Source organism: Lepidochelys kempii, chromosome 11, assembly GCF_965140285.1.
Source record: "Lepidochelys kempii isolate rLepKem1 chromosome 11, rLepKem1.hap1, whole genome shotgun sequence".
Lineage (NCBI taxonomy): Eukaryota > Metazoa > Chordata > Testudines > Cheloniidae > Lepidochelys > Lepidochelys kempii.
Window position 1 is genome coordinate 43,169,061 of NC_136390.1, and position 10,306 is coordinate 43,179,366.

Sequence of the window (10,306 nt, forward strand, 5' to 3'; positions counted from 1 at the left end):
GAGTATCGGAGGTGGCTCTGGGCTGAGCCTGAGGCGGGGGTTGGGGTGCAGGCTCCGGGAGGGAATTTGGGTGCAGGAGGGGGCTCAGGGCTGGGGCAGGGGGTTGGGGTGCAGGCTCTGGAAAGGGAGTTGGGGAGCAGGAGAGGGCTGGGGCAGGGAGTTCTGGTGTAGGCTTTGGCCGGGTGGTGCTTACCTCAGCTGGCTCTTGGAAGCGGTGGCATGTCGATCAGTGGCTCCTAGACTCATGGGCGTCCAGGCGGCTCTGCTCACTGCCCCTGCCTGCAAGCATCGCCCCTGCAGCTCCCATTGGCCACAGTTGCCTGTTCCTGGCCACTGAGAGCTGCGGAGTCAGTGCTCAGTGCAGAGACCCCCTGGCCGTGCCTCCTCCTAGGAGCCGCTGCCAGACATGCTGGCCGCTTCCAGGAGCAGTGCGGAGTTCAGACAGGTAGGAAGCCTGTCTTAGTCCCACTGCACCACCAGACTTTTAGCAGCCTAAAATCTCCCGGATTGGCTGCAGTAGCGCCTGGGAGATCGAGCCCAGTTCTGGGAGACTCCCAGCCAAACTGGGAGGGTTGGCACTATTTTTTTCCTTTTAAAATTAATGCAATCTTGAAACTGACCCTCTGCAAAATAAAATTAATAATAATCCTTCATAATTCATTAACATAACAAATTTAACGTACTCTCTTTGTTAACACACACACACACACACACACACACAGCAGCATGGTCTGAGACTTAGGGTTTGGGCCTTTGAGATGCTAGGCACCTTCTGCTATTGTTTCTAGCCATTTACACTTCTGGTTCTCATATATTAGCAGGATGCTTCAGTGTCTGGACTGTAAATACTGTGTGGTCAAGTTATTCCTTTTAAAATAAGATATTACCATTGAAATGTAAACGATTTGCATGGAAATATTTTTTTTGAAAGCAGGCTTTGCAAAAACTGAGCCAGGAGAGGGAAGGGGAGGTTGCTTTGTTTGTGTTTAAGCAAAATCTAAATTGGGGCCTAGATTGTCATATTGGAACCCAGTTAAGAATCCTAGCTGCTAACATAGGCCCCAGTCCTGCACACTGTTACATATAGGGACATCTCTGCAACCAGACATTGCATAAATTAGCCCTGAGGCCCCAATCCTATAAATGTAATATCTTATTCTCCTTTCTTCCCAAGGAAGAGACAATATTGCAGGAAAAGCCTATTTTCATTAGCAAACAAACCGCCCTCTGCCAGGAGGAAGATGTGCTGTTAGGGGTCTGAAGAAACAGACAGACAGTGAGAATGTGCTGTTGCCTCAGGAATAAAAAAGAGCAAACATGGACAGCAGCTGTGAATACTTACTAGCTGGAGCACAGCAAGAAACCACCACCATTTATGCAATGGCTACTTTAATGCTCGGCTCAGCCAAATTTAAAGGGCCACCCCTCTGAAAGTAACACTGGGAAAAGTCCCTATAAAAAGGCAACGCCAGTGTGGGGAGACCATAGTTACTGTGTGTGACATACCCAGGGTACAATCTAGAGCAGTGAGTAGCTGTGACTGTCACCCCTTCTTTTTAACCTGGGGTGCCCTTTACACTGCTTTGCTGTTGTTGCCTCCACTTCGGGACTGCTCACAAACAGTCTCCAGCATGTAAGTTACTCCCAGCTACGTCTGCCTGTGACTGCAACCTGCCAGCCTGAAGGTGACCCGAACACCTTCCAGGCCCCAGATGTCCCCCTAGAAATGTATATCTTGTACTGCCTAGCCCTCTCCTGGACAGTACAGCGTCATATAAAGTCCTTCATTTCATTAATAGAAATGATATGCACAAATCCTGTTATCCCAAATGGAGTTTCCCAAACCCTTCAATCCAAACACACTGGTTTAGATAAAACAATAAAACAAGTTGATTAACTACAAAGAGATTTTAAGTGAATACAAGTAATGAGACAGAAAAGTCAGAAATGGTTACAAAAAATATAAAAATTAAACTAACGCTCAACTTAAACTACGATAAATTCAAAGTGAAGTTTTTTTCATCACATACTCTCAGCAGTTTTACTGGCCAGGACCCCTTCTTCTGTGTAGTGGCTGCTTCCTTTGTTCCTTCTGGTGCAGTGCCTCAATGGACAGAGAGCAAGCAAGGAGAAGAGATTCTCTGGGGTGTTTCCCCTTTCTTCTTATAGTCCTCTCCCCCCTTTGATAAGCATCTCCAGCTGGGATCATGGCAACCAGCAGTCTGTGTGGATGGGAACCCCATGCTGTTTCTTTGCTAAAATGTAGACTTTTCACCCACACCCCGTTTCCTGCCAAAGAATGGCTATTTAACAGATAAATGACTGTTTTAAAACTAGCTGAGGTGTCAGCTTGCCCTTTGTCTCTGAGGAACTGGTTTGGCCACTCCCCAGACTTGGGACATGTTTTAGTAACATCATAGAGTGAAATCTTATAACTATTTACAATGTTGCTATACATATTTTACCAGGACAATAATGACCAGCATATTATGAGTTTTCAAATGATACCTCACGGGGTATGCTTTGGACAAAGATTATTACAACGGTGTGCAAGGGGTGAATACAGGAATACAAATTATTACTCTTAAAGTTTCACACTTAACATCCAGATATGGCTACTCTTAGGCAGTTGCCCAAAATAGCTGCCTTCAGAGACTCATTGGTTTTACATAAACGCAAATGTGGATTTACTGTGCTCCGTGTCCCAAGGGTTGCATCCCTCCTTTTGTGTTCTGTCCTCTCCAGAGTCCTTCAGCTTATTGTCACTGTGCTTTGTCTTTAGTTTCATTTTAGCCCCCCCACTTGCAATGTTTAGCCCTCCCCCCTCCTTGGGTGGAGCCCTGTGCCCACTGGCTTCTCATTTCAATGTCCATTTTTGTCAATTTCATGCTCATAGGATTTTAAAAATCATAAATGTCAGTTTCAGATATTTAAATCTGAAATTTCATGGTATTGTAACCATGGCGGTCCCAACCCAAAAACAGGATCATGGGGTGGGGGGGCCTCGCAAGGCTATTTTACAGGGTCACAGTATTGCCACCCTTATTTCTGTGCTGCTGCCTTCAGAGCTGGGCAGCCAAGGGCAGCTGCTGGCCAGGTACCCTGCTCTGAAGGCAACACCACTGCCAGCAGCAGTGCAGAAGTAAGGGTGGCGAAACCATTCCATGCCACTCTCCCTTTTGTGCTGCTGCTGGCAGCAGCGCTCCCTTCAGAGCTGGGCTCCCAGCCAGCAGCCACAGAGCTTCCTGAAGTCGGGGGGCAGGGGGGAGGTTCCAGAGATGGGTCTGACGCAGCCTCAGGAGCGGCCTGTGCAGAGGAAGAGGAAGTCTGGGTCTGGCAGCTGGAGCCCAGCGCACACTAGGAGCTCTTGGCTGGGGCACCATCAGCCCTGCCCCTCCCCAACGCTTGTTAGTTAAAGGAGTCTTAAGGTGACTGTGTATGTCGGGGTGTGAGTGACCACAGCACCCCCCTGACCAGGAGGCAGTAGCCCACTTGTCCAAGTGTAAGGCCAGCCCTGCCCCTGCCAAAAATTAATGACCCCTCCACCCCATACCATGCCACTCTCACTTCTGTGCTGCTGCCTTCAAAGCTGGGTTCCCAGCCACCTCCCACTTCTGTGAAATCTGGTCTCCCTACAACAGCCAGATTTCATGGGGGAGATCAGATTTCACATTCCACTGTGCAGTTTTCACAGCCATGAATGTGATAGAGCCCTGCTTCTGGGTGATTCATCTGTGAACAGCTGCAGATCCAGGCTTTAGAGTTGATACTGCAAACACTTATATTTGAGCTATGTATTATGCACAGCAAGTAGTACTACTGAGGTAATAATAAAAAAGTGTGTATATAATGTGTGCCTAGGTAATGAAACAGGCAGCTCAGAATGATAATGGGATTTACTTCTAGATCATCACTTTGAATTTTGTCCATGACAGTCGTGATAGAAAGGCACTGACAGTTATTCAGTTGCTTGTTTAAAATGACCTGGTGACCTCAGTCTAATTCTTAGTGGACAGGTGTCCACAGTATAGAAGCCACCCCGGCACTCATTTTACAAGTGTCTGGAAATGGTTAACTCTTTGAGACAGGACCATCTTGTTATCATGGGTTTGTACAGTGCCTAACCCAGAAGCACTAGGACCAAGAGGTGCTATCACAATACAAAAATAGGTTAGGGAAGGAATGGACACAGACATTAAACTAACTGGTTTGTACAGATTAAAGAAGAGACACAGTGCTGGGGCAGCTCACAGTGCCCCCATCTATGTTTCTCTTTGGTCGATCATTGAGTCCTAAACATCGCTTAAAAAATAAAGTTCACCTAAAAATTAGGAATTGGTCTTTGCAAACATAAGGCCTTATCCTGCAAACATTTTTGTGTACGAGTAACTTGACTCATGTGAGTCATCCCATTCAAGGCAGATAAAGTTGGAAGTGTAAGTGCTTGCAGGATTGGCCCCTTAGCTAAGAACCAGAGTAGGGATAATGCTATAGAGCTTTTCACTGTATTGGAACAACGGCATTAAACAGCCTAGAAAATAACCTCTCGCAGAAAACAGTATTGCAACAAAATGCCAACTGCCCAGGAGCAAGAGCTCACATCTTTCTGCTACTGAACTATGTTAATTTAAAAGCCAGGATTCTCTTGAAAAAAATTCACCATCACATTTAGTAAATCAGAAAGTTTCCCAAGATTGTATCCATTTCTTCATTTGCGAAATATATTTAACTCAGAAGCATCCTCTTTTTTCCCCCCTGACATAATTGCATAGAAGAGGAGAGCTAACACACTATCTCAAGTGTAGTAAAGGTAATTGCCGCACTTACTGCTCATGTCATGTTGATGTATTACTAGGTATCAAAGGTCACCGTTCTGTACTCATACATTATCAAATTTGAAAGCGCAATATTCGGTTCTGACCAACCTTTAAACTGCTCACAAGGTGTGTGAAAATGGATGGAAGGCTACCTTGGGTTTAGAAAAAAATAAACCCATGTTTCGGAAGCTGAGGGGTCAATGAGCCAGACTGACAGGGTTAGATGGCAGTACTATGAATCGAATACTCTCTTAGATTATCAATGAGGTGCAGTACAATGATCACAAGCTAAAACAGCTACGCTAATGAAAATGAAACAGTCTACAAAAATTAGGTGTTACAGGCCTGTGACATAGGGCAGAACCTCGTGGACAATAATGCAGAAATAAGGACATAAATCACCATTTAGAGACAATAAAACCGGTAATACCTACCCTGAAATGTTTACATGTCGATTGAAAGGAATATCCCAGGACAAAAGCCTGCAGCTTCATAGTGCTGTACTTTCTTGGGAAGTTGCACTAAATAATCAAGGCAGGTGAGGTTCTTGAATGCCCCGTCCCCATCGCACACACAAAATTGAGTAGTTTTTTGCTATCCTTACCTTAGAGGGTAGGTGGCTGTTCATGCCATGATCCAACAATTTTCACAATTGTTTGCTGTACAGATAAATTGGTCTTATCAGAATCTACTCAACCCTGAACAATTTCTGTATTCTACCTATACCTCCAATGCAATGGTCATGGTGGGGGATGGGAAAGTTGAGGGGAAATCCCCCAAACTGTGTCAATAACACATAGTCACTTTAAGAAGACAGGAGATCTAATTGTATTTGATCACACACAATTAGAGGAGAATGGATTATTAATAAAGAATCACATCATCCCAGAAAGAGAGCACAGATAATGTGAAACCATTGAAAGGAGAACTAAATATACGTGCCTATGAAAAATTTGGGCAAATCCCAAAGCCCGTATTTTGTAAGCACAGGTAACTATTAAGCATGTACAGTGCAACATCTTTGTTTCAACACACACCATAATTCAGATAAGACGATAAAAAACTTTCAGTGGCCTTTCCAGAATCATTGTTCCTTCAGTAAGATGACAGAAAAAGGAGAACACACATTTACACAGTGGCCTAAATAATTCTACAAGCTATGTTTAGCGGTATGTCTACACAGGAAAGAAAACCCTGTGGCTGGCCCATGCCAGCCAACTCGGGCTCATGGGGCTCAGACATTGGGGCTGTTTTATCGCTGTGTAGACTTCTGAGCTCAGGGGTCCCAGAGCCTGGGCTCCAGCCTGACCCTGGAACTCTACACAGCAATGGAACACCCCACAGCCCAAGGCCCACCAGCCCACGTCTGCTGTCAAGGGCATGGGACAGCCACATTTTTTTTTTCTTTGCTATGTAGAAATACCCTAAGAGGGGACTGCTCTAGGCTCCTTGAGCCTCATTCAGAGCTTTGTTGGGGCCTGAGAGAGGACAGGTGTTGCCTATAGAAAGCCAGAGAGGAACAGGAAACAGGGAGAACCAGCTAGCTAGCCTGAACTGGCTGGTCACAGGAGACTAAAGTGATAACAAATTATACTGAAAGCAGGCTAGAAAATGTGGATAGAGAAAGCATTGAGGACAACTGGATGCAAACAAGGAAAAAGAAAAGGGTAGATTATTTAGAACCAGCAGAAGGAACAGCAAGTGGGAAGGCAGGAATGGGACGTGAAGTTACATCATAGTAAAATCCCTAGCTAAGGACATAAAGCTAGGGGATGTCAGCTCCCTAAGGATTGCAGAGTGGTTCAAAAAATGGTGTTGGAGATATAGTAAAAGCCAGGAAACTACCTGGTGGAGATCTGTTAACAGAGTTCAAAAAAACCACAACAAGTAGGGAAGCTCCTTAAAAGAAGGGAGCTAGGAAAGCTAAAAATAAGTTGTCAGCTATCTATGTACCTAATTGAAACGAGAGGGGTAGTATATGGTGTGCCACCTGCAATGTCAGAAGAGGCAATAATGCCAGGAGTTGAAGATGAGAGGATATATGCTAAGAGGCTAATCAGCAGAAGTGGAGGGGATAGCAAGCCCCCCCACAGTTATGCTGGTCACATTTAAGAGAAGGACAGATCTAGATACTCCAGATTATCCGATACTCTAAAGTTACTAAAATGTATATACCTCCTCCACTGGAATGCTCTAGGTGTCAAATAGTAAATAATTGCAAAGGGAAATTAAGGTGCAGCAAGTGTGGAGGTAACCATTCATACGATGGATTGTGAGGAAGGGATGGAACAAAAAACGTTGTGGCTGTGGAGGAAGACACAGTTCAGTATATGGAGGATGTACTGAGGCAAAGCAAGCTAGAAAAATACAAAAAACTAAAATTAATAACTTCTTATATGCAGAAGCTGCTGGGAAACACCTTAGGGGGGTGGAGGGAAAGGAGGAAAAAAGAAAACTCAGGACGAGGACAGGGATTATCAAGCAACAAATTACTGGGAAGAAGGTAATGAATGACATAGGGTAAAAGCAGATGACATGCTACTTATAGAAAGAGAGAGAGATGTTACATTTATGACCGAAGTCCTAAATTGTACTGCTCAGACTGGAAAGAAAACAGAGAAAAATGAGAATTATAGGGAAAGCTGCTGAAAAGTACCTACAGGGTAGCAACCTATCAGCAGAATAACTCCATATTTTCCGAAGTGAAGGAAGTATTCAAAGTTAAGAGAATGGGTGTGACTATTTTTTAGCTGGAATGCACATAGCATTATAGCACATGAGCAGGAATTAAAGACCCATAGTATTGATATGACTAAAAAGCCTGGTAAAATCTGCTACCAGAGACTTGGCTAATACAAAAAACTATGGATGTGGCATAGACAACTATGACAGAGATATAGGACAGGGTGTGGGTGTCCGTACCCTTGTTAAGGAGAACCAGAACTACCTTGAAGTAAATGTTAAAAAGCTAAATCTCAAGTAGAATGCTGTGGATACACTGACACAAAACAATTCTGCATCTCTCAGACCATATAATGCTTCTAACCCATGCAGAAAACTAGAGGCTACAGAACTGAAAGAATTAATTGCAGATGTCACACTCCCATACATTATCTGCAGTGATCTGAACAGTCACAAAAGATTGTGGGGAAGCATGACAAATGATAAGAATGGAAAATGTCTAGAGCAATTTTTTGAAGATAATGTAGTCATACTAAATGATGGAACACCTACCAGGTTCAATACAGCGAATGGAAAGTTCTCTTGCCTAGACCTGGGAATAGCTTCTAGTAATATAGCAAGCAAATGCTGCTGGGAAATTTACAAAGACGAGGGAATGGGTAGTGACCACTTCCCAATGTTAATTACATGTCCAGGAAAAGGAAATACAGAAGACAAGAATAATACCCTCACTTGGAACCTAAAAAAAGCATACTGGAAACTCTTTAGACACAAAAGTGAGGAATATGTGGGCAAGCAGTATGTAAGTGAGCAAACTGAGGAATTCTGTAGTAATATTACCAAGGGAATTATTGAGAGACAGCCTGGCTATTCCTAGGATACCAACCTTAATTAAAGATAGGAAAAGTGTACCGTAGTGGAACAAGGAATGTGACAAGGTAGTTAAGGAAAGGAACAAGGTTTATAAGAAAGCAAAAAACTACTCTAAATGGTGAGGAATTAATTACATATAAAAAAGTAAGGCAGTTGCACACAGGGCTATAAAAAGGACAAAAAGAAAAGCTGGAGGAAATACTGTGGAAAAGCAAATTAAGATACCAATACATCAGAGGTACACAAGCAACTTTGGAAAAAAAACAGAATAAAGCGTGAAAGCAACAAAATCCCAAGCCTTACAGTGAAAGGCCATGGAGAAAATAAGCTCCAGCAAAGAAAAAGTGGAAATTCTGACCACCATGTTTCAAAAAGTCAGTGATGACAAGGATCGGAGGATAGAAATTAGGGAAAGGAAAAGAACATCCCTTAATGATAATTCTGAGATGAAGAGCTGGGAGGTGGATGTGGATCTTATTTTAAATGAAAACTTCATGAGGGAACTCCAAAAAGTGAAAATAAGGAGGAAAAGCACTGCCCCAAGCAAGGAGGAAATAAGCTTTGAAATGCTCGAACACATAGGTGATGAAAGCCTAAGGGTAATACTAAAATTATATAATAGCATATGGAGGAAAGGAAATACCTGAATCATGTCATAATTGTTTCCGTGAGGAAACCAGGCAAGATGCACTGCGGATCTGAGACATATAGGCCAACTGTCCTCACAGCACATTTTGATAAAACAAATGAAAAACTGGTGACAGAGATTAGTAGCATACTTAGAAGGAAACAGGCTCATAGATGGAAGTGAGTTCAGAAGCGGTAGGAGTGCAACTGACCACATTGTACAGACAGACACAGGAGAACAAAACACATAATAATGACCTTCCTGGACAAAGGGAAAACTACAATGTGTTCTGGAGAGAGGGACTATTATATAAACTGGAAACCATGGGTATTGTAGGAAGAATGTATACATGGATCAGAGATTTCCTAAGCAAAAGAACTATATGAGTCCAAGAAGGGAAAGCCTTTTTCCAATGTATATCTCATTACAAATGGAACTCCATAGGGGAGTGTCATTAGTCCACTCTTTTTAACATCATGATAAATGATCTTCCAAAGGGGATGAGTGCAGGAATAGGCATCACATTATTTGCTGATGACTGTGCCATATGGTCCAAAAGCTGGAACCTTGAAAATACCACCAAACGAATCAAAGATGTCCTTCAGAGGAATACAGAAAGAGGAAGCAAAAGTGGGGCTTCAAGTTCTTCACTGACAAAACTAAGGGAGCAATCTTCACAACACAGAAGATTCAAAAAGACAGACAATTATATCTATGTGACCAACAGATAAGGATAGTGAAAAAGTACAAATTCCGAGGTATGATATTTGATAATAAGCCCATTTGGATGGAGCTTCTTGAAAATATTATAGATCAGTAAGTGCAAAGGAAGAATCAACTTACTTAAAAGTACACCTGAAATCTCCTGGAGAGCAGATAAAAAACAAAAACAGTGATAAGGATATACAGAGTGCTAATCACAACTATTAGTGGATAAGGCTGCCAGGCCTGTAGGTCAGCATTAAAAACAAATCTGAGAAAACTAGACTATATCCAAGTTTAGGCATGGTGTATAACATATAGTGCCTTCATTCCTGTGTCTGTGCGTGTAATGCCTATCATGTTCAGAATGAAGCTCCTAGACTTACCTTTTGTGCCAAAGTACTAGGCAGTAGTGACGATAACACTCCAAGCTAATATATACTGATTGCTGGGAATTAAGTGGAGAGAGGGTAGGACAAAAACTCAAAAATCCTCTAGGTAAGTAGTGTGGGTAAGTGGATAAAAAGAGCTCAATGAAAAGAAAAGCTTGAAAGAGGCCACAATCAATAGCTATGGGAAACTATTCCCCTCTCCTTAGATAGGC